The sequence below is a fragment of the Phyllobates terribilis genome, unplaced genomic scaffold, assembly GCF_046119375.1.
Source record: "Phyllobates terribilis strain yellow unplaced genomic scaffold, ASM4611937v1 Scaffold_156__1_contigs__length_4398808, whole genome shotgun sequence".
Lineage (NCBI taxonomy): Eukaryota > Metazoa > Chordata > Amphibia > Anura > Dendrobatidae > Phyllobates > Phyllobates terribilis.
In genome coordinates this window covers 1,805,202-1,832,852 of record NW_027362916.1, presented here as the reverse complement: position 1 = coordinate 1,832,852, position 27,651 = coordinate 1,805,202, and the positions used below count along the sequence as shown (strand labels likewise).

Sequence of the window (27,651 nt, the reverse complement as noted above, 5' to 3'; positions counted from 1 at the left end):
CCGTATGCCTCGTACACGCGCGGCTCTGCTCCGTACGCCTCGTACACACGCGGCTCCGCTCCGTACACCTCGTACACGCGCGGCTCCGCTCCGTACACCTCGTACACATGCGGCTCCGCTCCGTACACCACGTACACACGCGGCTCTGCTCCGTACACCTCGTACACACGCGGCTCTGCTCCGTACGCCTCGTACACGCGGCTCTGCTCCGTACACCTCGTACACACGCGGCTCTGCTCCGTACACCTCGTACACACGCGGCTCCGCTCCGTACACCTCGTACACACGCGGCTCTGCTCCGTACACCTCGTACACACGCAGCTCCGCTCCGCACACCTCGTACACGCGCGGCTCCGCTCCGTTCACCTCGTACACACGCGGCTCCGCTTCGTACACCTCGTACACACGCGGCTCTGCTCCGTACGCCTCGTACACACGCGGCTCTGCTCCGTACGCCTCGTACACGCGGCTCTGCTCCGTACACCTCGTACACACGCGGCTCTGCTCCGTACACCTCGTACACACGCGGCTCTGCTCCGTACACCTCGTACACACGCGGCTCCGCTCCGTACACCTCGTACACACGCGGCTCTGCTCCGTACACCTCGTACACACGGCTCTGCTCCGTACACCTCGTACACGCGCGGCTCCGCTCCGTACACCTCGTACACACGCGGCTCCGCTTCGTACACCTCGTACACACGCGGCTCTGCTCCGTACACCTCGTACACGTGCGGCTTCGTTCCGTACACCTCGTACACACGCGGCTCCGCTCTGTACGCCTCGTACACACACGGCTCCGCTCCGTACACCTCGTACACACACGGCTCTGCTCCGTACACCTCGTACACACGCGGCTCTGCTCTGTACACCTCGTACACACGCGGCTCTGCTCCGTACACCTCGTACACACGCGGCTCCGCTCCGTACACCTCGTACACACACGGCTCCTCTCCGTACGCCTCGTACACACGCGGCTCTGCTACATCCACACTGTAAACCCCTCCTGACCCCACACATAAACTTCAGCTCATCCAGCACCATGACAACCAGCACAGCAGAGTCCTGCATCCACTGAGGCCCCTGATCATGTGACCCCTGACTCCTCCCCTCCTGTGACTTCATCACAGGTCTTGTGCGCACAGAGCAGCCATATATGTGGTGACGGCGGCTCTGCAGGTGCAGGTATGTGGAGACCCCATTACTGGGCGCAGGGGGCATTAACCCCTTCAGCACGGAGACTCTTTTGGGGTCTTGTGTGATGTGAACAGTGAGGTAACAGCTGTGGACAGAATGCGGCTTAGCTGGTTCCCGTCCACATTAGATCCATTCAGACGACTGCAGGATGAAGGACAGAAGCCCAGAGAAGTCCTCACACAGCGCCATTATTCCTCTCCTAGCTCCAGCACAGTAATGTAGATACTGGTGATTATCTCTCCATTACTGGATCGAGTATCGGGGGAGTTCTAGTCCGCCCCCCGTATGTCTTGTGTCTGTTATACGGCCAGTATACATTCGGGCATTGCCTGCCATACACTGTAGTGCTGTAGCCATGTTTTCTAGTGGCATTACTGCGATTGGCCGGCCACATCTTGTTATCGGTAGTGATGAGGGAACATGCTCCGATAAGGAACTAAAGGGTGCAACTTTATAATATTTAGGGGGAGGGAGTGGACATTAATCTAAGCACTCCCTCCTATAACAACTCTCCTTGAACTACTATACTTTCTGAGGACAGTGGGCCGAGCATCGCATTGCGGGGGTCTTTCGGTAAGAGCCAAGAACTAGTGATCAGCGAATGGTCTTTAGATAAGGGGTTAACCGAGCACGCTCGAGCACAACTGAGTATCATTGGAGCGCTCGTATATTATGTTCGAGTCCCTGTGTCTGCATGATTTGCGGCTGTTAAACAGCTTCAACACGTGAGGATTCCCTAACAAACAGGCAATCCCTGCATGTGTTGAGGCTGTCTAACATTTAAAAAAATGATGTGGAGTTCCCCCCTATTTTTGATGACCAGCTAAGGTAAAGAAAACAGCTTTGGGCTGATATTATCCAGCTGGGAAGGTCCATGGATATTGGCCCCTTCCAGCCTAAAAATACCAGTCCACAGCAGCCCCAGAATTGGAAAATCCAATTAGATGCGACAAATTTTGGCACTTTGCCTGCCTCTTCCCAATTGCCCTGGTATGTTGGCAACCGGGGTAATATTTTTTGGGTTTACATCAGCTGTGTATTGTCAGCTGTTATCAATTGTAACAGTTAGTATTAGAGAAGCGCCCCCATTACAAACCCAGTAAACTAAAAGAAAAAAAACACACAAAAATATTTTTTTTTAGAAAACAACTCCCCGACAGACAACAGAGGAATAAAGTTCAGAGAAGAAGCTTCATAGAAATACGTTGACGTTACAGACGTCATTTAACCCCTTGGGAGAAAGTGATTCTAGGGAGTAAATCCAGAACACGTCTCTGTAGAAGTTTACAGCGTTGTGATTGTGAATCCGCTGCGGTCATCTCTTCTAACACCGACCATCGGAGATCAGAACTTTTATCACCATCTCCGAGAAATGTCTGGCCACGGTGGTCTCAACAAACTTCTGCTCTTCTTCATTCTTTTTCTTGCAGGGGCCGCAGTGGATTTCATCCTAGACTCATAGAGCCGAATAGAGGAGCCATGTTCCTTCAGTCTGATTGTAATTGATCGTGGTGTTTGTCCAATGTCCACTTTAAAGAAATTGTCCACTACTTTATATGAACCCCCCAACTTATCCCCCCGGGGCCCAGAAATGTTTTTGCAAATACCTTGCTGTGCCTTTTCTGCCTCTGAGCGGCGCTATCGCTGGCCGCTCAGAGGCATCACGTGACGTGACGTGATGTCACGTCATGTGAGGTGTGACATCAGTGACGCGCTCCCCGCAGTGGATGCTGGGCTGTGGGCGGGGTTACCCCGTGCGTCACACCCAGCATCCACCGCGTGCTTTCCCAGTAAATGAGGAGAGGGAGAGTGCGCGGTGGATACCGGGTGTGATGCGCAGGGTAACCCCGCCCACAGCCCAGCATCCACCGTGGAACACAGAAGTGAGTACCCCCTGCTGCAGCCGGAACATGACGTGACATCAGATGTCAGAGCCGGCTGAACCGGGAGGTCACGTGATGCCTGTGAGCGGCCAGTGATAGCGCCGCTCACAGGCAGAAAAGGCACCACAAAGTATTTAGAGAAACACTTCCCTGGGGGAATACATTGAGGGATCATATAAAGTAGTGGACAACCCCTTAACACAAGGGCACTTTACTGAGTAATTCACACCAGAAATATAGCCAGTAAAAACCACCAATATCCACATGTGTCCCTTCTAATTGGTGGGAAAACTATCACCTCTAATAATCCTCACACAGTTCTGGAATGACAAACACTGAAAAGTGCCCCTTTATGGATTTGAAAGAAAGTCTGTTTAGACACTTTAGCTTAATAATATCAGCTCTAATCAAATGGTTAGATAGCGATTTACCTGAAGATTCACAAATTGTGGGGTTGTTTTGAAAATGTTATATTTAGGGTGTTTTTGTGAAGGAATCATGTATTGCTCCCATAGTACAGTGCCCCTTTCATGGCCCCCACACACAGTATACTGTTCCCCCTAGTACCACCATCCACCCACACACTGTATAATGTCTGCACACTACCTCCATCCCCAATTGTATTTTTTGGGGGTGTTTGTCATGTAATATATGGAAACCTACCGTATTTGCCGGAGTATAAGACGACTGGGTGTATAAGATGACCCCAACTTTTCCAGTTAAAATAAAGGATTTGGGATATACTCGCCGTATAAGACTACCCCTCTTCTAACGCAAATACGGTAAAAATTAAAAAAAAAAATCAGATTTGATTTCAATATGGTAATTTTAAAGTGATGAACCTTACCGGCGATTGGCTGGTTGTTGTATACAAATCCTGCTTGGATTGGTCAGCTCTCCCTGCCTGTCCAGCCCTCCCTGTCTCCAAGACTATCAGTGGAAACGATGAAGGCTAGCACTCAACAAAGTGGAAAGGCACGGTCCTAGTGAAGGGAGCCAGTGGTTCCGTCAGTAAAAATCACTGCACACGTAGAGAGGTATGGTATGCTTTAGGTGAAACTTTATTTAAAGGGTGATGCTTGCGGCGACTAGTGGACGTTTCGGCCAAGTGTTGGCCGAAACGTCCACTAGTCGCCTCAAGCATCACCCTTTAAATAAAGTTTCACCTAAAGCATACCATACCTCTCTACGTGTGCAGTGATTTTTACAGTTTTTTCCAAGACTATCAGAGCGGTAGCACATCCCTCTGGCCCTTGTATCATTACTGGTACCTCCTTCTCTGCCTCTCTGATCTCGCTCCTGAGGACTACAGTGACTACGTGAGGGGGACGCCTGCAGCTTGCTTCACTTACACTTTCCCGGTGAGGCGCCCCCTCACCTCATCACTGCAGTCCTCAGGAGCGAGATCAGAGAGGCAGAGAAGGAGGTACCAGTAATAGGATACAAGGGCGGTCCAGAGGGATGTGCTACCGCCCTGATAGTCTTGGAGACAGGGAGGGCTTATAAATTACTATAAATACCGTATTTTTTGGACTATAAGACGCACCGGACCATAAGACTCGCCTAGGTTTTAGAGGATGAAAATAGAAGAAAATGTAAGCAAAAAATTATTATTATTATTAATTTATATAGCGCCATTGATTCCATGGGGGTTACATACAAAATAAGAATATCACTACAGTAAACAAAGTAACAATGATAGACTGGTACGGAGGGAAGAGGGCCCTGCCCTTGCGGGCTTACATTCTACGGGAATAGGGAGGAGACAGTAGGTTGGGGGGTTGCAGTAGTAGTAGCTTCGGCGTTGTTGAGGAGGCAGCGGGGTCATTGCAGGATGTAAGCTTTCTTGAAGAGATTGGTTTTCAGGTTCCGTCTGAAGGATCCGGATGTGGTGGATAATCGGACGTGTTGAGGCACAGAATTCCATAGGATGGGGGATATTCGGGAGAAATCTTGGAGGCGATTGCGTGAGGAATGGATAAGTGTGGAGGAGAAAAGGAGGTCGTGGGAGGACCGGAGGTTACGTGAGGGAATATATCGGGAGATTAGTTCAGAGATATACGGAGGAGAGAGGTTATGGATGGCTTTGTAGGTCAGTGTTAGTAGTTTGAACTGGATGCGCTGGGCAATTAGGAGCCAGTGAAGCGATTTGCAAAGGGGCTTAGCAGAGGAGTAGCGAGGCGAGAGATGAACGAGTCGTGCAGCGGAGTTGAGGATGGACTGGAGGGGTGCGAGAGTGTTAGCAGGGAGGCCACAGAGGAGGATGTTGCAATAGTCGAGGCAGGAGATGATGAGGGCATGCACAAGCAGTTTAGTAGAGTTAGAGTTGAGGAAAGGACGGATTCTGGAAATGTTTTTGAGCTGGAGGCGACAGGAGGTGGCGAGAGCTTGGATGTAGGGTTTGAAGGACAGGGCAGAGTCAAGGGTTACTCCGAGGCAGCGGATTGTCGGTACAGCGGAAAGAGTGATGTCGTTTATTATGATAGATAGATCAGGTGGGGAAGATATGAGAGATGGGGGAAAGATAAAAAAATGTGTTCACGATGTACTTTTAAGGGGGAGGGGGTCTTCTGCTGACACTAGTATAGGGGTAATGTCCCCCAATTCTGACAATATCCGCCATCCTGGTATATATGCCCCCCCCCCTTCCTTTTATACGTGGCAATCCCCCATCCTGGTATGCATGGAACCCCTCCATCCTGGTATGCATGGCACCCCTCATCCCTGTCCTGGTATGCATGGCACCCCTCATCCCTGTCCCGGTATGCATGGCACCCCTCATCCCTGTCCCGGTATGCATGGCATCCCTCATCCCTGTCCCGGTATGCATGGCACCCCTCATCCCTGTCCCGGTATGCATGGCACCCCTCATCCCTGTCCCGGTATGCATGGCACCCCTCATCCCTGTCCCGGTATGCATGGCACCCCTCATCCCTGTCCCGGTATGCATGGCACCCCTCATCCCTGTCCCGGTATGCATGGCACCCCTCATCCCTGTCCCGGTATGCATGGCACCCCTCATCCCTGTCCCGGTATGCATGGCACCCCTCATCCCTGTCCCGGTATGCATGGCACCCCTCATCCTTGTCCTGGTATGCATGGTCCCCCTAATCCCCATCATGCTGCACATAAAAAAAAATAAACACTCCTACTCAACTTTCTTCTCTCTCCTCCAGCACTGCATCCTGTCTGCCTGCACTGATCTCTCCATGTGAGCTGCGCATGACGTCACTACGATTCGCGGCTCACAAGGAGAGCTCAGCTGCCGGAAGTCACTGCTCCCCACGCCGGGACTGTGTGCGCAGGGAGCAGTGACTTCACTCTCCTTCATAGCTGGTACACAGAGGAGCCGCGCTGCGGCTCCTGCTGCTGCCGGCTGTCTCCTGTGCCCGCTCATTAAAGGGCATGAATATTCACCCCCTCCCCACACCCATGGGCGTAGAGAAAGGTTGAATATTCATGTCCTTTAACAGCCGGCACAGGCGATTCTGGCAGCAGCAGGAGCCGCAGCGTGGCTACACTGTGTACCGCTATTAAAGAGCATGAACATTCAGTGCTCCCCATGGGCATGGGGAGCACTGAATATTCATTTTCAATAGCAGCGGGGACAGTGTAGGCTGCAGCAGGTGGCTGCTGCCTCCTGTGCCCAGCTCCTCCACCGCTGCCGCTCCCCCCACACACCACACATATTATATATATATATATATATATATATATATATATATATATATATATATATATATATATATATATATATATATATATATATATATATATATATATATATATATATATATATATATATATATATATATATATATATATATATATATATATAATACCCCCAACATTCGGAGTATAGGAGTATACGCCCTATACGATGACACCCGGCGTATAAGACGACTTCTGACTTTTGAGAAGATTTTCAGGGGTTAAAAAGTCGTCTTATACACCAATCCGGTACATGAAAATGCTAAAAAACTCCTATCATATCCAGAGAAAAAAATACATTGTACATGGAGAGTTTGGCATCAAATACCTCCTATCTTGATGTTCTTACAAACAAACTTTTATAAATGTCTCAAACTTCTGTGTGTGAATCAGACCTGAGATCTAACGTTACTAGATGTAAAGAAGAAAACTAAATAGTATAAAATAGTAAATCTCATATGTTTCCCTTATTATCTCCAGTGATTTTATTATTACACAGGATTTTTATGAATTTACATCGGCTCATGTTCTTCTCATTCAGGTCTCTACAATATCGGATCCTTTAAATAAGAAAAATTTTCTGATTCATCTATTAAGCATGGATATGGACAGGGACAAGATGGCGGAGAGGATATTACACCTCACCCTAGAGATCCTCTTCCGGCTTACTGGAGAGGTGAGAGATTCTGATGACATCACATTGCATCATTCTTATCTATGGGAATAACAGATGGACAGAACTGGAGAGGTGAGGACTCTGGAAATGTCTGGAGTGAGATTTATTAATGTGTCTCTCCATAACCAGGATTACACAGTAGTGAAGAAGACCTCTAGTGAGTGCTGTCAGGACCCTGTGTCTGAGGGATGGGGAAGACCCCTGAGCCCAATCACAGGGCCTCCATCTCATCACCTGATACATGAGGACATCAATGACCAGAAGATCCTAGAACTCACCTACAAGATTATTGAGCTGCTGACTGGAGAGGTGACACTGCTGGGAATGCTGGGACATTATACAGTAACGCTATGAAGGGATCGGGGGATGAATGTATCGTTGTATCTGTTAGGTTCCTATAAGGTGTCGGGATGTCGCTGTCTATTTCTCCATGGAGGAGTGGGAGTATTTAGAAGGACACAAAGATCTGTACAAGGACGTCATGATGGAGATTCCCCAGTCCCTCACATCACCAGGTAATAGACAGGACTAAATACACACAGTCTATAATTATCTGTATGTAAAGAATTAATTCAGTCCCTGTATGTGTTTCCTCCAGATCTGTCCAGTAAGAGGACAACACCAGAGAGATGTCCCCGTCCTCTTCTTCCACATGACTGTAAACAAGAAGATCCCAATATTCCTCAGGATCATCAGGTAGATGGAGAGAAGATGTCTTGAGGTCTCCCCTATGATGTGTAGATGGCTGTGAAGGTCTTGTGTTCAGTCTTGTTTTATCCACCAGTATTATATGTTTTATACTTGTGTAATGAGGACGGTGGAGATGGCAGGATTAGAGCTGATCATAGATGTGACTTCTTCATCTGTCTGTGACTTTTACAATATTTGTTTCAGGTTGAAGATCTGACCCATATTAATACTACAGAGATATATGTGAGGGGTGATGAGCAGTGTAAAGAGGAGATTCCTACATATGACTACCCAGGTGAGTAGTAACCACTAAATGCAGAGAAGTCACAGATTCTTCTCAGATAATAGCACTGCTGGAATAGGTGAACAAGTAGGGTCCATTCAAATAGCAAATGAAACTTGGCACTCAAACAGGCATAATTTTAATGTATTTAATTGCAGTCCAACACGGGTACAATTGTTTTGGTCCTCAAGACCTTCATCAGTGTGTACTGCAGCATAAAGACCAAAAAATTAAAAACTACATATATCAGACAAAAGCTTAAAAAGTACCGTATTTTTCGGTCTGTAAGACGCACCTAGGTTTTAGAGGAGGAAAATAGAAAAAAAAATGTAAGCAAAAAATGTGGTCATGATGCCCTGTTAAGTCGTGGTGAATATTCATGGCCTTTAATAGTGGGGACGCTGACAGCCGAGCGCAGCAGGAGCCGCGCTGCGGCTACAGCGTGCGCACTATTAGGGAGAATGAATGCTCACTGCTCCCCACGCACAGAGTCCCAGCGTGAGGAGCGGTGACTATTCCGCCACAGAGCTGGACACTGCACTGGAGGAGAGAGGAGGTGAGTATGAAAGTTTTTTTTTTTTTTCTGTGCAGCGTGAGGGGGATCAGGGGATGCCAAGCATACCTGGATGAGGGGACCATACATACAGGGATGAAGGGGGCTATGCATAGAGGGATGAAGGGGGCTATGCATAGAGGGATGAGGGGGGCCATGCCTACAGGGATGAGGGGGGGCCATGCCTACAGGGATGAGGGGGGCCATGCCTACAGGGATGAGGGGGGGCCATGCCTACAGGGATGAGGGGGGGCCATGCCTACAGGGATGAGGGGGGGCCATGCCTACAGGGATGAGGGGGGCTATGCCTACAGGGATGAGGGGGGCCATACATACAGGGCTGAAGGGGGCCATACATACAGGGATGAGGGGGGCCATGCATACAGGGTGAGGGGGGCCATACATACAGGGATGAGGGGGGCCATACATACAGGGATGAGGGGGGCCATACATACAGGGGGCCATACATACAGGGTGCCATACTTACCAGGAGCCGCGCTGCAGGCACAGTGTGCCGGTTATTAAGGAAAATGAATATTCACTGCTCCCCACGCCCATGGACGTGGGGAGCAGTGAATATTAATTTTCTTTAGTAGTGGGCACAGTGTAGACTGCCGCAGGCGGCTGCTTCCTCCTGTGCACCGCTACTCCGTCACTGTCACTTCCCCCACATCCCCCACCACTCACAGCCACAGTATTTTATGTATATCGGACTATAAGATGCACCCCCCACTTTCCTCCAAAATTTTGGAGGAAAAAAGTGCGCCTTATAGTCCAAAAAATACGGTACTAGAAATAAACTGTCATAAGGTATTTCTGAAATTCAAAAACATTGCAATAGAGTGCACATAATGGCTGTATAATAAGTGTGACCTACCAGACTGCTAGGAATATAGTTAAAGGTAAAAGCAGGAAGGACACAGTGTCTCAGTGGAAAGACAGGATCTAGGGAGACAAACAGCCATAAGAACATCAGCCCCATAGGGAATTATCCAATAGGGACCAGCAGATATATGTAGAAACATACCCAGTAGTGAGAGCAGGAAGTATGACAGGCGTGGAACATGGTATCTGCCACTGGTTCCTAAGGTCGCCATGTCAAGGGAGGAGAAAGCCTAGTATATGTGGTCAGAGGGCTGGAACTAATGTCCCAGGAGACCAATCAGGGTGAACCGCTGGTGTAATATTCCTGGAAGTGGACTGAAGTGTTAGAAGGCGGTGTCTGGATAGCAGTGACGTCAGGAAGTGACGCCGTGTCATACGCTGCTATCAATTGCCTGAAGGCATAGGAGGCGTGACTGGAGAAACTGAGCGCGAACGTGCGTTCCACGGTGCAGAACGTGCATGTCAGAGGCTGCGTCCTGCGTTCCAACAGCAGGAAGACTGTGTTCTGAGTGGGTGGAGTGCGTTCCAGAACAGGGGAGTTTGCGTTCCACTGTGGGATGAAGGATGGAAGCCGTGCAGGACTATAGGACAAAAGAATAATAAGCCTGGAAATATGACAGGAGGTGAACAGGTATAAGTGGATCAGCCTGTGGGCCGTGGAGGATGATGATCAGTGATTAAAATAAGGAGAAGCCGTTCTACAACATAAAGAATGCAAAATTAGTACCATGATAATGAAAGAAAATTAATCTCTCTAAAATGACATGCAAATACTGTATCTCAAAGCACATATATGTACACTCCAACAGTGAAAAACTCAAGGCTGACAACAATGTGGTACAACTTATGCAGTTCTCTCTAAAATTATCACAGGAATGACAATTAAACATATTCCCTATTGAGCCCCCTGGGGGTAAGGGTTTGAAGTTCATGGATCTAAAAGGCCTCCCTTATCTTCAGTAGGCGTGCACGGTCTCCTCCGCGTCTAGGGGAAAGCACCTGTTCAATGACCTGGAACTTGAGTTGAGATATGTTATGGCCTAATGTAACAAAATGTTGTAGCAAGAGTGTAGTAGATTCTTGCATCTAATTGTGGACTTATGCTTGTGGTTGTATCGTGTCACCAATGTATGCCAGACCACAAGGGCATTTAATGAAGTATAATATGAAGTTGGTGTAACAGGTAAAATACCCTTTGACCGGGTATTGTTTACCAGTATGGGGATGGTAAATGGTGTTCCCATGTAGGATGTTGTTGCATTGGTGGCACTGCAAGCAGGGGAAGGTCCCCCTCTTAGGAATTTGTAAAAAATGTTGTTTAACCCAGGTATGTGTGAGGCCCACGTCGGCACAAACTAGTCAATCCTTGAGATTGGGTGCCTGTTTGAAACATGGAAAAAATGGTTGTTGGAACTCTGGGATGTGGGGATAAGCAGATTGTAGAATGTTTCAATGTCTCAGGATGGCTTTGTGCAAGATGTATGCGAACTGATGGTAAGTGTGGACAAACAGAATCTGGTTCATGGTTTTAGGATGGGTGTGAGCTGAAGGTGTGTTATGTTGGTGTAGGATTTCAGGGGGATAGCCCCTTTCCTCAAATTTGTGGCACATTTCCGGTAACCTCTGTGAGTGTAATTGATCATTACTCACTATCCTATTTACCCGCTGGAAATGGGATTTTGGAATTGACCGTTTCATTTGTAAAGAGTGATTACTCGTAAAGTGTAAGAGACCGTTTTGATCGGTAGGTTTTGTGTATGTCAGTGGTTAGTAATCCTTGTTGGTCCTTGAGGACCATGGTATCCAGGAAACTGATTTGATGAGAACTGTGAGTCATGGTAAAGCCCAGGTCTGTCCAGGAGGAGTTCAAAAGGTCATACAATTCATTTAGAGATTCCTGTGGACACCCCTCATATGTAAAAAATGTCATCGATGTAACGTTTCCATGCGATGGAGTGAGTATGGAAGAATGGATTAGAGTACACTATTTGGGCCTTGAAGGTAGCCATATGAGAGTTGGCATAAGGGGGGTCATGTCAGAGCCCATCGCTGTCCCTTTAGTCTGTAGGAAGTAAGCATCTTGAAACAAGAAATCATTTTTGTTAAGAACTAAGATCAGGAGTTCAATGCCAAGTTCAATGATAAGGGGATCTGTCTGTGACTCAAGAAACAGACTGAGTAAAGCACGTATACCTTCAGAGTGTGAAATACATGTATAGAGGCTGTTGACATAAAAAAAAAACCAAGATGCATTTAGGGGGGACACATTTTAGGTCAGTGATAAAACTGAGAAAAGCTCCTGTATCTAGTAAAAAGGAGGGATTGTTTTTTTAATCAAAGGTGTCAATATTTTGTCTAAGAAAATTGATAAAGGTGAAAGAAGCAAATCTGTTGAGGTTACTATAGGACGACCGCGAGGATGGTCAAGGCTTTTGTGAATTTTGAAGAGTACATAAAAGACAAGTGTGATGGGATGTTGCTTAGTGAGAAAATCACATGCCTTACTATCGATCACTCCTCTGGAGAGAAAATGTTCCAACACAGATGCTATTGCAGTCCTGACTTGATGTGTTGAGTCATGGGGTAGTTGTTGGTATGTGGAGTTATCGTTAAGTTGTCTATTGACTTCCAGGAGATAATCCCCTTTATACATCACTATTATTGCACCCCCTTAGTCTGCCGGTTTGATGATAAGATTGCTCTCTTCCTGAAGGCTTCTGCAGCTCTGACTGTTAAGGGGAGAAATATTGGACTGGTAATGAAGCAGCCCTTTGTCTACCTTGGAATGCAAGTCCTGAAAGGCACTAGCCGTGAAACCAATGAAAGTCTTGAGCGCATATAAGCCATGTGGAGGTCTGTATGAACTTTTGGGGCATAGGCCGAGACTGGCAGCCGTGATGGAGGTATTGACAGAGAGGGTAGAGGAAATAAAAAAGGTATTGCCTAGTGTGTCATTGGCAAAGTGTGTCCTAAGGCGTAGTGAGAGATAAAAACACTAACTGCATATCAAGATTTAATGTGTTGTACTTGTTAGTGGGGCAAAAAGATAACCCCTTCTGTAGTACAGAAAGTTGTGCAATGCTCAAAGTCCTAGAGGATATATTTACCACCAACCATGCTGTGCCTGGGAGCGGATCACTCGTCCACGAGTCCACTTTTCCGCTTGTGTTGGCCACCTCTTCTGGTCTTCTGCTTCGGGAATATCTTTTTCGTTGACCTAAAAAAGGAGCAGAAGTGGTAAAAAGGTCCCTCCTGTCCGTGTCCGAACTGGAGGTAGAAGAATCTGTAGTGGATTTGGCAAATCTGGGAGCATAATTTCTTGAGGTCTATCTGTTTTGCCATCTATAGACCCAGTCTTGCTCGTAATCTTCGGTATCTCTCGCAAACTTATTCCTTTTCTTGCTCTCCGTATCTCGTTGATGCTGGTCGATGCTCGTCTTGATTTTGTTTTGTAGAGTGATGAGCGAGTATGTTCTGTTAACCCTTTCGCCGAGTATGCTCGGGCCGAGCTCCGAGTATTTACAGCTGCTCGGTAATATGTTTGAATCGCTCCTGTGTGCATGATTTGCAACTGTTTGACAGCTTTATTACATGTGAGGAATGTGTAAGAAATAGACATTCCTCCCATGTATTAAAACTGTCAAACAGTCGCAAATCATGCACACGGGAGTGATTCAAACATATCACCGAGCAGCTGTAAATACTCGGAGCTCGGCCCGAGCATACTCGGCGAAAGGGTTAACAGAACATACTCGCTCATCACTAGTGCTGAGTTCTTCTGTAGAGATAGTAGCAGCAAGTTGAGTCTCAATATTTTTTACCTGTTCTTTGATCGATAGAATAGCCTTCTGTAAGTAGTCAACTGTTAGGGTCATAAGATCAAAAGAGCATTTATTAAGGATATGTTAACATTTTATGCAGTACTCATACTGATCGCTAAACAGGGTTGGACAAATTGGAACCCTCAATCCCCTTGGGATCCTTTGTACTCTGAAATATTCTGTCAATGTGGCACAATGCAACTCTATGCTGGTGAAGTGGTGAAATTCTCGCTCTAAGTTATGTCCTCACGTCTCCTTCGGGGGAACTTTTAAGAAATCACATGATAGGTTAGATTGAGCAATGATATTGGATGTTTCCCCAGCATTATACGAGAACGTGGAAGAGGACATGACACTTCAGCGTGCTTACGTACTGGAGTAGATAATAGTGTAGAAAAACGCAGCACTGCTGGAATAGGTGTGCAAGTAGGGTCCAAAACCATTCAAATAGCAAATGAAACTTGGCAATCAAACAGGCATAATTTTAAAGTATTTAATTGCAGTCCAACACAGGTACAAACGTTTCGGTCCTCAAGACCTTCATCAGAGTGTACTGCAGCTTAAGCACAAAAAAATAAAAACTACAAATATCAGACAAAAACATAAAAAGTACTAGAAACAAATTGTCATAAGGTATTTCTGAAATTCATAATCATCTGAAAATGCAAAACATTACAATAGAGAGCACATAATAGCGGTATAATAAGTATCTCAACTCAAGTTCCAGGTCATTGAACAGGTGCTTCCCCCTACATGCGGAGGTGGCTGTGTACGCCTACTGAAGATAAGGGAGGCCTTTTGGATCCATGAACTTCAAACTCTTACCCCCAGGGGGCTCAATAGGGATTATGATTTATTGTCATTCCTGTGATAATTTTAGGGAGAACTGCATAAGATGTACCACATTGTTCTTGTTAACCTTGAGTTTTTCACTGTTGGAGTGTACATACAGTTAGGTCCATATATATTTGGACAGAGACAACATTTTTCTAATTTTGGTTCTAGACATTACCATAATGAATTTTGAACAAAACAATTCAGATGCAGTTGAAGTTCAGACTTTCAGCTTTCATTTGAGGGTATCCACATTAAAATTGGATGAAGGGTTTAGGAGTTTCAGCTCCTTAACATGTGCCACCCTGATTTTAAAGGGACCAAAAGTAATTGGACAGATTAAGTAATTGTAAATAAAATGTTCATTTCTAGTACTTGGTTGAAAACCCTTTGTTGGCAATGACTGCCTGAAGTCTTGAACTCATGGACATCACCAGACGCTGTGTTTCCTCCTTTTTGATGCTCTGCCAGGCCTTCACTGCGGTGGTTTTCAGTTGCTGTTTGTTTGTGGGCCATTCTGTCTGAAGTTTAGTCTTTAACAAGTGAAATGCATGCTCAATTGGGTTGAGATCAGGTGACTGACTTGGCCATTCAAGAATATTCCACTTCTTTGCTTTAATAAACTCCTGGGTTGCTTTGGCTTTATGTTTTGGGTCATTGGTTGTCGTTTCATACTACAGATGGACAATCAGTTTGGCTGCATTTGGCTGGATCTGAGCACACAGTATGGCTCTGAATACATCAGAATTCATTCGGCTGCTTCTGTCTTGTGTCACATCATCAATAAACACTAGTGACCCAGTGCCACTGGCAGCCATGCATGCCCAAGCCATCACACTGCCTCCGCTGTGTTTTACAGATTATGTGGTATGCTTTGGATCATGAGCTGTACCACGCCTTCGCCATACTTTTCTCTTTCCATCATTCTGGTAGAGGTTGATCTTGGTTTCATCTGTCCAAAGAATGTTCTTCCAGAACTGTGCTGGCTTTTTTAGATGTTTTTTAGCAAAGTCCAGTCTAGCCTTTTTCTTCTTGATGCTTATGAGTGGCTTGCACCGTGCAGTGAACCCTCTGTATTTACTTTCATGCAGTCTTCTCTTTATGGTAGATTTGGATATTGATACGCCTACCTCCAGGAGAGTGTTGTTCACTTGGTTGGCTGTTGTGAAGGGGTTTCTCTTCACCATGGAGATTATTCTGCGATCATCCACCACTGTTGTCTTCCGTGGGCGCCCAGGTATTTTTGCATTGATGAGTTCACCAGTGCTTTCTTTCTTTCTCAGGATATGCCAAACTGTAGATTTTGCCACTCCTAATATTGTAGCAATTTCTCGGATGGGTTTTTTCTGTTTTTGCAGCTTAAGGATGGCTTGTTTCACCTGCATGGAGAGCTCCTTTGACCGCATGTTTACTTCACAGCAAAACCTTCCAAATGCAAGCACAACACCTCAAATCAACTCCAGGCCTTTTATCTGCTTAATTGAGAATGACCTAACGAAGAGATTGCCCACACCTGTCCATGAAATAGCCTTGGAGTCAATTGTCCAATTACTTTTGGTCCCTTTAAAAACAGGGTGGCACATGTTAAGGAGCTGAAACTCCTAAACCTTTCATCCAATTTTAATGTGAATACCCTCAAATGAAAGCTGAAAGTCTGAACTTCAACTGCATCTGAATTGTTTTGTTTAAAATTCATTGTGGTAATGTCTAGAACCAAAATTAGAAAAATGTTGTCTCTGTCCAAATATATATGGACCTAACTGTATATGTGTTTTGAGATGCAGTATTTGCATGTCATTTAACGGAGATTAATTTTCTTTCATTATCATGGTATTTATTTTGTATTCTTTATGTTGCAGAACGGCTTCTCCTTATTTTAATCACTGATCATCATCCTCCACGGCTCACAGGCTGATCCACTTACACCTGTTCACCTCCTGTCATATTTCCAGGCTTATTATTCTTTTGTCCTATAGTCCTGCACGGCTTCCATCCCTCATCCCACAGTGGAACGCAAACTCCCCTGTTCTGGAACGCACTCCACCCACTCAGAACACAGTCTTCCTGCTGTTGGAACGCATTACACAGCCAAATCCGACACTATACGGCTGTACACTATTATCTGGGCACATGGCAGGTTAAGAAAGGAAGATGCGACATTTAGCTATTTGAATGCAGATCTTGCTGGAATAGTTTGCAGACACAATGTATAGAGAGCACTATTCATGGTCACCTGGCAGCTCAAAAGATGGCCACCATAAACAGGATTGGTGCTATCTACTCCAATTTCCATATCCGAAGGATTGTCTTGCTCATCACCCTTTAACCCCTTCACGACATTGGACTTATCCATACATCCAGGTCAGTAAGTACTTACCTACCTTGGATGTATAGATATGCCCAGTTGATTCTGCGTGCACAGGAGCTGGGCACGCACGATGGCCGCCGGGTGTCAGTTGATCTGACAGCTACACCTCAACTGTTCTCAGAATCATTGTAGGGTATTAGTAATTTATTAACTAATTCCCGTAAGGCAAATAATCCCTCAACTCAAGATTCTCTGTTAATATATATATTTACCAATAACAATAAAAGAAAATGTGTGCAATTTTAAAATTACAATGAATGTGTGGTCTTTATATGGTCTTGATGTAAAGCGTTCTAATTTATTATTGGAGATAAAGACAAAAAGCCGGCACCTGTGTATTTCAGAGCCTCCTTAAGCAGCAATGTTACAAAAGCAGTCAGGACACCTCATCCCACACAAGCCGGACGCATATCTGAATGGAAACAGTGAGCAATCATCTGTCAGTAAGAGGATAGATAGCACTCACTGACTGTAAAAATACCAGTCTTTATTTCATCACTTTAAAACCTAAGAGCGGGGGAGTATGTGGAACATATCGTGGATGACAGCCATTTCACGCTTCCTTGCGCTTCTACGGGTCTCAAGATGAATGCTATCTATCTTCTTACTGACACGTTCTAATTAGTGATGAGCGAGCATGCTCGTTACTCGAGATTTACGAGCATGCTCGGGCGAGCACCTAGTATCTTCAGAGTGCTCGGAGTTATGTTTGAATCACTCCCGTGTGCATGATTAGCAGGCATTTCTCACATGTATTAAAGCTGTCAAACAGTTGCAAATCATGCACACGGGAGTGATTCAACCATATCACCGAGCACTCTGAAGATACTCGGTGCTCGCCCAAGCATGCTCGCTGAAAGGGTTAACAGAACATACTCGCTCATCACTGGTTCTAATTTATTAATTTGTCACCAGTAACAGAAACTATATTATCTTTTCCATGGTATCACCTATATTCATTGATAATGAGCACGTCCACTAGAGGGCGTCTCCTACTAGTTCGACGTTGTCTCACTGTCAATAGTTTATAATGAGGGACTAACCACTTTTTGGTAGCACAGAGGCTCTGGAATAGTGCGAATGGCTTCTCGCTCCCCAAAAGAAATTTAGCAAATTCTGCTCTCCCAAATGCAAATGCTCCCATCCCTTCTGAGCACCACGGTGTGCCCAAATCGCGGTTAGCGTCCATATGTTTGGCATTTCTGTAGCGATGAAAGTTGGCCTAATTAACGGGTGCATGTCTCCAGAAGTATGAGCTAGGCACAATGTACAGGCACTACAACTTACTGGTCACTACAACGTACTAGGCACTACAAAGGTAGTTTGCAATTTTCACTCTGCAACATCCACTGCTGCTTGTTTCTGGAAAAGAAAAACATCTACACTACACCTGTAGATAAAATCCCAAAGGGGTTTATTTTCCAAAATGGGGTCACTTGAGGGGGGATTCTGCTCTTCTAGCACTTAGGGGCTTTGTATATGGAGTCCTGCGCTCTAGGAGGCAAATAGTGCTCTGTCCTTCCCGAGTCTCTGTGTGGCTAACCAGTACTGTACAGCCACATGTGCACATGTGGGGTATTTCTACATTGAGCAGAATTTGTGGGATTAATTTTGGTGCCATTTTTATCCATTTCCCAGTGTGAAAATGTAAAATCAAGGGCTAAAACAAGATTTTAGTGGGAAAAATTATATTATTTTTTCTTCACTGCCCAATAGTATAAAATTCTGTAACCCCCCTGTGGTGTCAATATGATCACTGCACCCCTAGATGAATTCATTGAGAGGTTTAGTTTGTAAAATAGGGTCTCTTACGGGGGAGGTTCTATTGTTCTGGCACCTCAGGGGCTCTGCCAATGGGATATGGCACACTCAAGCCAGCCCAGCAAAATCTGACCTCCAATATGGCACTTTTTCCCTTCTGAGCTTTGCACTGTGCCTCAAAAGTAGTTTTCTTCCACATATGGGGTATCGGCATACTCAGGAGAAATTACACAACAAATTTTGGGGTCCATTTTATCCCGCTATCCTTGTAAAAATGAAAAAAATTAGGGCTAAAACAACATTTTTGTGGGAAAAATATATATTTTTCATTTTCACAGATCAACGTTGTAAAATTCTGTGAAGCACTTGTGGTTTCAATGTGCTCACCACACATCTAGATAAGTTCCTTGAGGGGTCAGGTTTTCAAAAAGAGGTCACTTGTGGTAGTTTTTCACTGTTTAGGCAAATCAAGGGATCTCCAAATGCGACATGACACTCGCGGACCTGAAAGGTCTTGGAATTACTGTTGCAGAAGTTCCTTCAGTTGCTTAGCTCTTGCAGCCTCCGTTCTGTCGGTAAACTTCCTCTCCTGCTCTTCACCGGTCACATAGATCAGTGCAGAGCAGAAGAATAGACAGCAGCTCTTTCTGTGATTGGGGAGGATGCAGTATCAGCTTTCTCCTCCATCACAGGAAGCTACCTTCGGACTATAAGACGCACACACTTTTTAACAAGAATTTTTCTTGTTAAAAAATGCATTTTATAGTCCAAATAATATGGTAGATAAATTCCTTAAGGGATCTAGTTTCATAGAATCATAGAATGGTAGAGTTGGAAGGGACCTCCTGGGTCATCTGGTCCAACCCCCTGCTCAAAGCAGGATTCACTAGATCATCTCAGACAGATGTCTGTCCAGCCTCTGTTTGAAGACGTCCATTGAAGGGGAACTCACCACCTCTCGTGGCAGCCTGTTCCACTCATTAATCACCCTAACTGTCAAAAAGTTTTTTCTAATATCTAATCTGTGTCTCCTCCCATTTAGTTTCATCCCATTGCTTCTAGTCTTTCCTTGTGCAAATGAGAATAAAGATGATCCTTCTACAATGTGACAGCCCTTGACATATTTGTAGACAGCTATTAAGTCTCCTCTCAGTCTTCTTTTTTGCAAGCTAAACATTCCCAAATCCTGCAACCGTTCCTCATAGGACATGGTTTGCAGACCAGTCACCATTCTGGTCGCTCTTCTCTGAACTTGCTCCAGTTTGTCTATGTCTTTTTTAAAATGTGGTGCCCAAAACTGTACACAGTATTCCAGATGAGGTCTGACCAAAGAGGAGTAAAGACCGATAATGACTTCACGTGATCTAGACTGTATGCTTCTGTTAATACATCCCAGAATTGTATTTGCCTTTTTTGCTGCTGCATCACACTGTTGACTCATGTTCAGTCTATGATCTATTAGTATACCTAAGTCTTTTTCACATGTACTGTTGCTTAGCTCTATTCCTCCCATTCTGTATATGCTTTTTTCATTTTTATTGCCCAGATGTAGTGCTTTGCATTTTTCCCTGTTAAAAACCATTCTGTTGGTTGCTGCCCACTGCTCCAGTTTATTTAGGTCTTTTTGAATCCTCTCTCTCTCTTCTCTAGTATTAGCTATCCCTCCTAGCTTTGTGTCATCAGCAAATTTAATCAGTTTACCCTCAATTCCTTCATCTAAATCATTGATAAAGATGTTGAACAATACAGGTCCCAGGACGGAGCCCTGTGGTACCCCACTTGAGACATTCATCCAGCTGGATGTGAAGCCATTTACAACCACCCTTTGAGTCCGATCACTAAGCCAGTTATGAATCCACCTAACAGTTGCCTGGTCCATTGCATACTTGGTCATTTTTTCAATAAGGATGATGTGAGATACTTTGTCAAATGCTTTGCTGAAGTCAAGATATACTATATCTACAGCATTTCCCTGATCCACCCAGTCAGTGATTCTGTCATAGAAGGAAATTAAGTTAGTCTGACATGACTTGTTAGTTACAAACCCATGCTGACTCTGGTTAATCACTTCATTCTTATCCATGTACTTACATACATGTGGTTAATAATTTGTTCAAAGATCTTTCCTGGTATAGAAGTCAGACTCACCGGCCTATAGTTCCCTGGGTCCACCTTCTTCCCCTTTTTGAAGATAGGAACAACATTTGCTCTTCTCCAGTCTTCTGGGACTTCTCCTGTTCTCCAAGAATTTTCAAAGATTATGGAGAGTGGTTCTAAAATTTCTTCTACGATCTCCTTCAGTACTCTGGGGTGTAATTCATCTGGACCTGGAGACTTGAACTCATTTATGTTAGCTAAATATTCCCTCACAATCTTTCTGTTTACTGATAACTTGGATTCCTCTATTCCTTTAAAAGGACAGTGAAGATCAGTTGATGTTACATTTTCTTTCTGAGAGAAAACAGATGCAAAATAGGAATTAAAAAGTTCGGCCTTCTCAACATCCTCTCTTACCATTTCTCCATTTTCATCCTGTAAAAATCCTATAGCATCTTTGACTTTTCTTTTACTTTTGACATACCCCCAAAATCCTTTTTTATTGCTTTTGACATCTCTTGCAAGCCTTAATTCATTGTCAGCTTTAGCTAACCTGATGCGTGCCCTGCAGGATCTGCAGACTGCATTATAATCTTCTTTAGATATGCCTCCCTCTTTCCATTTAATAAACATTTCTTTCTTTCTTTTTAGCATGTGTTTAAGTTCTGTGTTCATCCATCCTGGTTTCCTTAAATGCTTCCCATTCTTCCTACTTTTCGGGATTGTTAACGATTGTGCTTTGAGAATCTCATTTTTAAAAATTTCCCATCCTTCCTGGACATTTTTGTCCTTAAGGACATCCAGCCATTGGATCCCTCCTATTCTCTTTATGAGTCTCTTAAAATCTGCCTTTCTAAAATCTAACCTTGAAGTTTGAGTCTTCACATGTCTTCCTCCTCTAGTTATCCAAAATTCTATAATAGCATGATCGCTGCCTCCTAGGGTCCCAGCCACCTTTACCTCCTCAACCATTTCCTCCCTGTTTATAAGGATTAGATCCAAAGTAGCAGATCCCCTTGTTTTCTCCCCTACCTTTTGGAAGATAAAGTTGTCAGCAAGAGAGGATAAGAATTTGCTTGACCTGTTAGTTTTACTTGAGAGAGATTCCCAACAAATGTCTGGATAGTTGAAATCTCCCATGACCACTACGTCATATTTTTTGGAGAACTTGGTCATTTGAAACATAAAGAGTTCATCCATATCTTCAGCTTGCCCAGGTGGCCTGTAGTAAATGCCTACAATGGTGTCCTTTCCGTTGTTCTCTCCTTGTATTCTTACCCAAACAGTTTCCACAGAACTTCCAGTCTCTGAAGCTTCAATCTCTGTGCAGATATACGCTTTTCTAACATACAATGCGACACCTCCTCCTCGTTTATCAAGTCTGTTTCTTGCAAATAAGTTGTATCCTTTTAGCCTTTTATTCCAATCATGTGTATCGTCCCACCAAGTTTCAGTGATTCCAATGACATCATATTTCTTTTCCTGCATTAGTAGTTCCAATTCTCCTTGTTTGTTGCCCATGCTTTGTGCATTTGTATAAAAACATTTTAGTTTGTGATTGGTTTCTCTTCCTCCCATATTTTTATTATTTAAATTGTTTTGTCTTTGTTCTTCCTTTCCACTTCCAGTAGCAGAGATCTCAATAGTATTTGTCAGCTGTATGGCTTTTTCTGGCCTTTTGCTTCCCTTCCCACATTGTTCTAGTTTAAAGCTCTTCTGATGAGTGTAGCAAGGCGACTTCCAAATACATGTTTTCCAGTCTTCGTAAGGTGCACCCCATCTCTAGCAAGTAGTCCATCGTATAGGTAATTCATTCCGTGATCCAGAAATCCAAATCCTTGTTGACGGCACCATCGAAGTAGCCAGTTGTTCACCTGTAGAATCTTATTCCACCTCATTGTTCCATGGCCATCCACTGGGAGGATGGATGAGAAGACCACCTGCGCTCCCAATTCTTTCACTTTCTTGCCTAAGTCTTCAAAGTCACTGCAGATGGTTTCCAGGTCCTTTCTTGCGGTGTCATTTGTCCCCACATGTATTAGCAGGAATGGGTAGTGATCTGTAGGTCTGAAGAGTCTTGATATCCTGTCAGACACATCTTTAATTTTTGCTCCTGGAAGACAGCACATTTCTCTTGAGGTTATGTCTGGTCTGCAGATAGCGGCCTCTGTTCCTCTTAACAGGGAATCCCCCATGACCACCACTCTCCGTTTTTTCTTCACAACATTCTTCTTTCTCCATCCAGGAGGATTCTGAGGGCTTACCAGGTTATTCATTGCTGGCAAAGTCTTATTTTGCTGTATTTCTTCATGGTTCTCCTGCGTGAGAGCCTGGTACTGGTTCCAGATCAGTATGGGTGCTGACTGCCTCTCGATCCTTCTGCTTCTGTGGGTCACATGCTTCCATTCCTCTGTTTCGTCAGGTGCAGTTCGAATTTCTTCTCTTTCTGAATCATGAAGAGATAATTCTGCTCTGTCTAAGAACTCTTCACCTTCCTTAATGATTTTCAAGGTAGTTAACCTCTCTTCTAGATTTCGCAACTTTTCCTCCAACAGGGACACAAGCTTGCATTTCTGGCATGTGAAGTTTGGCTTTTCCACTGGCAAGTCTGTGAACATGTAGCAGGATATGCAGCTCACCAAATGGCTCCTGGACTCTTCCATGTTCTTATTGTTAATGTTCTGAAAACAGTGAAAAAAGCTTAAAAAAAAAGCTTCAAAATGCGCGCGCCTCTCGGCGCGCGGTTTACCGATGTCCTCTTTTCAGCTCCAACAGCCAAAATCCAGTGTTCTTTGAGCTCGCGGAGACCCTTCACTTACCCCAAAATGCAGTGGGAATATGCAAATTATCTCCTCAGGACTCCTCCCCTGGTTTACCGATGTCCTCTTTTCAGCTCCAACAGCCAAAATCCAGTGTTCTTTGAGCTCGCGGAGACTCTTCACTTACCCCAAAATGCAGTGGGAATATGCAAATTATCTCCTCAGGACTCCTCCCCTGGTTTACCGATGTCCTCTTTTCAGCTCCAACAGCCAAAATCCAGTGTTCTTTGAGCTCGCGGAGACTCTTCACTTACCCCAAAATGCAGTGGGAATATGCAAATTATCTCCTCAGGACTCGTTCACTTGTGGAGGTATTTCCTCTATTCAGGCACATCAGGGGCTCTCCAAACACGACATGACACCCGCAGACCATTCCATCAAAGAAATGTCATTCCTTCCTTTTTGAGCCGTGTCGTACGCCTAAACACTAGTTTCCTCCACATATGGAGTATCTGCATACTCAAGAAAAATTGCACAACAAATTGTGTGGTGCAATTTTTCTTGTTACCCTTGTGAAGAAGTAAAATGTGGGGCAAAAAAACATTTTTGAGGGAAAAATTAGATTTTCTGTATTTTCACGGCTCAACATTATAAACTTCTGTGAAGAACATGGGGGTTCAAGGTGCTCACCATACTTCTAGATAAGTTCCTTGAGGGGTCTAAGTTCCAAAATGGTGTCACTTGTGGGGTGTTTCCACTGTTTAGGCACATCAGGGGCTCTCCAATCGCGACATGGCGTCCACAAATTTTACATTTAAAAAGTCAAATGGCGATCCTTTTCTTCTGAGCCCTGCCATGCACCCAAACAGTTGTTTTCCCCCACGTGGGGTATCAGCATGCTCAAGAGAAAATGCACAACACATTTTGGGATCCATTTTCTCCTGTTACACTTTGTGAAACTAAAAATTTCCTTCCACATTCCATTAATTCCTGTGAAACACCTGAAGGGTTACTAAACTTCTTGAATGTGGTTTTGAGCCCCTTAATGGGTGCAGTTTTTAGAATGGTGTCACTTTTGGGTATTTTCTGTCATATGCGTATTGACAAATTACCGAGAGGGTAAAAAAAACCCTGGTTGAGGGGTGTATAAAAGATGTCTTTTATTACTGTTTTACTAAAATGTGGTAAAGAAGTAAATTAAAACTACACTAGTTTTGTCTGTGCACTTACTATGATATTAAGTCTCTAGAAACTGTATAGTATTAGGATACATCTGATCTCATGAGCTCATTAAATTCATTATAGTTTTCCTCTATGTCTGCAGTTCATAGATTAGTTGATCACTTTATTTATTAGGACATACACAGGTTCCCTAGTGCTGCCGAAAATATATACATAGCCACCCCAACAATTTTCACCATGTTTGGCTTCCTCAGGGGGCTGGGGCTATTAGTGGCTGGACAGAGCCTGCGCCGCCCAGAGCTTCTTCTCCCGACGTCTCTTCCATCACTAGCACTGCCTGCAGAATGTATAAACGGTAATTACTTACCGGTAATTTGATTTTCCTGAAACCCATGACAGCACCATACGACAGAGTAGGATCCGCCCATTACTGGACAGGAAGCCCTGAGCACAAAATAAAAAGGCAACTCTCACTTCCTCCTTCAATGTGGTTTCCAGGAGTCAAGTAAGAGTCACCCAATTCATCATCATTTTTATTTATACATTCACTCAAGCACATTCTTCATTGTGAGAAGAGAAGACTAAGAACCATCAACCAAAAGCCAGAGGGAGGGAAAATTAGGATGCTGTCATGGGTTTCAGGAAAATCAAATTACCGGTAAGTGATTATCGTTTTTCCCTTCCCCCATGACAGCACCATACGAGAGACAATAGCAATGGAGCCCTTCAATAGGGAGGGAGCACCCATGTAGGATCTTACACCTGAAGAAAGATCCCCGAAATATCCTAGTTCAACAGATTGTGAATTTTTTAGATATCATTCAGTCTTCCTTCTTGAAGCACTATCAACATAATCTCTATCGATTTGGAGCTTAAACCAAAAGCACCTACAAGAGTAAAAAGGATTTTTACAACACTCTTTCCTCTTTATCTCCCAGAGAATGGTCTATATTTAGAGACTTCACTTATATACATGGTTGAATATCTTTCACAGATTTGATTAGATATTCTGTTTTCATTAAATCAACTAACCAACAACTGAAGTATATAAGAACTGGTACTAGGACACAGCGTGTAATAGAAGCAGAAGTTAATCGATTCAGGGAACCTGGTAACCTTAACCAGGCTTTGACTAGGGTTTCTACTTTAATATTGTTGGCATTTTCAATTGAAGGCCCCACTTAAGCCCAAGATCTGGGCCCTAAACCCTTTCTAGGGTCAATGATCACATAATTATTCAAAACTACCCAACTCTATGCTACCAAGAGTAGATAGAGCATCCCAGATTGCCAAAATGGGGATCTCAAAACCAGCAGAAATATTTAGTACTTTATATCCCTTAAGATGTAATGTTAAGTCCCCCCAAGAAATGTATTTAAGCCGAACGGACACTTATAGTTTGAGATTTCCATCCTGGGGAGTTTCTGGCTACCACAATCTAGCCAAGTACCAAGAGCTAATACAACTAGAAAGGGTAAGACACAGATCTGAGCTATTCCAAAAGAAAAGTCACAATCCACCGTTCATGCAGGAATGATCGTATTTATGCTATTCCCCTATAATAGCATTAATTCTGCAACTTTATAATCCAACCATGGAGATTGTTAGATTAAAATAGTTCAGATGCAAAATAGTTTAGTTTTCAAGCAAAGAAACTAAGTAAACCGAGTGATAACCATCACCTCTGATACACTTTTTTTTTTTCCGAAGCAACTCATTCAGAAAGAGATCTAGATCTCTTATGGTATTGGTCAAATCTCAGATGGTCTTAAGCTAAGGTATTAGCATTCCGGCCCGTTAAACATGTACCTTAAGTATGTATCATCCTGTGCTTGAGTAATAATCAGAACGGTCTTACCTCAGTGTGAAGGCATTCGTCTAAACTAGCTAAGATGCTTCTCCTTCACCACAGGAGTCTCACGGATACGGGGACATTTTAACTCATCTACTGATTCCTCCTTTTATAAGTTTGTTGCAGTCTTACCAGTCCAAGAGAGCACTGACTGGATATTTAACCAACTTGCCACTTAGTTGAGTCTACCAGTTTATGACTTTAATCGCAAGAATACATAGTGTAATATGGTTCCATTGACTAGCCGTGAGGCTCAATATGCAAGCCGCGAGGCTCAATATGCAAGCCATGAGGCCTAGCCGCGAGGCTTAATACGCAAGCCATGAGGCCTAGCCGTGAGGCTCAATGCACAAGCCATGAGGCCTAGCCGTGAGGCTCAATGCACAAGCCATGAGGCCTAGCCGTGAGGCTCAATACACAAGCCATGAGGCCTAGCCGTGAGGCTCAATACACAAGCCATGAGGCCTAGCCGTGAGGCTCAATACACAAGCCATGAGGCCTAGCCGTGAGGCTCAATACACAAGCCATGAGGCCTAACCGTGGGGTTCAATACGCAAACCATGAGGCTCAATACACAAGCCATGAGGCCTAACCGTGAGGCACAATACGCAAGCCATGAGGCCTAGCCGTGGGGTTCAATACGCAAGCCATGAGGCTCAATACACAAGCCATGAGGCCTAACCGTGAGGCTTCATACACAAGCCATGAGGCTTAGCTGTGAGGCTCAATACGCAAGCCATGAGGCCTAGCCATGATGCTCAATGCGCAAGCCATGAGGTCTAGCCGTGAGGCTCAATACACAAGCCATGAGGCTCAATGCACAAGCCATGAGGCCTAACCATGAGGCTCAATACACAAGCCATGAGGCCTAGGCCAAACAAACGTAGGTAGGTACGGAATCATTAAATTTAGATTCTTCCAGGCTGATGTTATCATTTCAGCGCCCAACTGGGCCCCTGCTCATTGCCACTCACTAGAGGTTGCTATAGAACTCAGCATGGTGTCCCATGATTCACTGGTGTTCCATGATTTACGGCTGCTCCAGCCGTGAGCTAAAGGCTTCTACATCCTTGAGGACAGGAAACCACATAGAAGGAGG

The 27,651-nt window shown here is 44.6% G+C and overlaps 1 protein-coding gene and 1 pseudogene across 1 annotated transcript in view; one reads left to right on the top strand and one right to left on the bottom strand.

Annotated features, from left to right (window-relative positions):
• The window catches only part of LOC141206990 (gastrula zinc finger protein XlCGF66.1-like), an 82,057-nt gene that overhangs the window by 35,409 nt on the left and 18,997 nt on the right, over positions 1-27,651 (bottom strand). The gene's annotated exons all lie outside the window — the stretch shown is intronic.
• LOC141207004 (uncharacterized) overlaps positions 1,502-27,651 on the top strand; it is an 81,814-nt pseudogene continuing 55,664 nt past the window's right edge.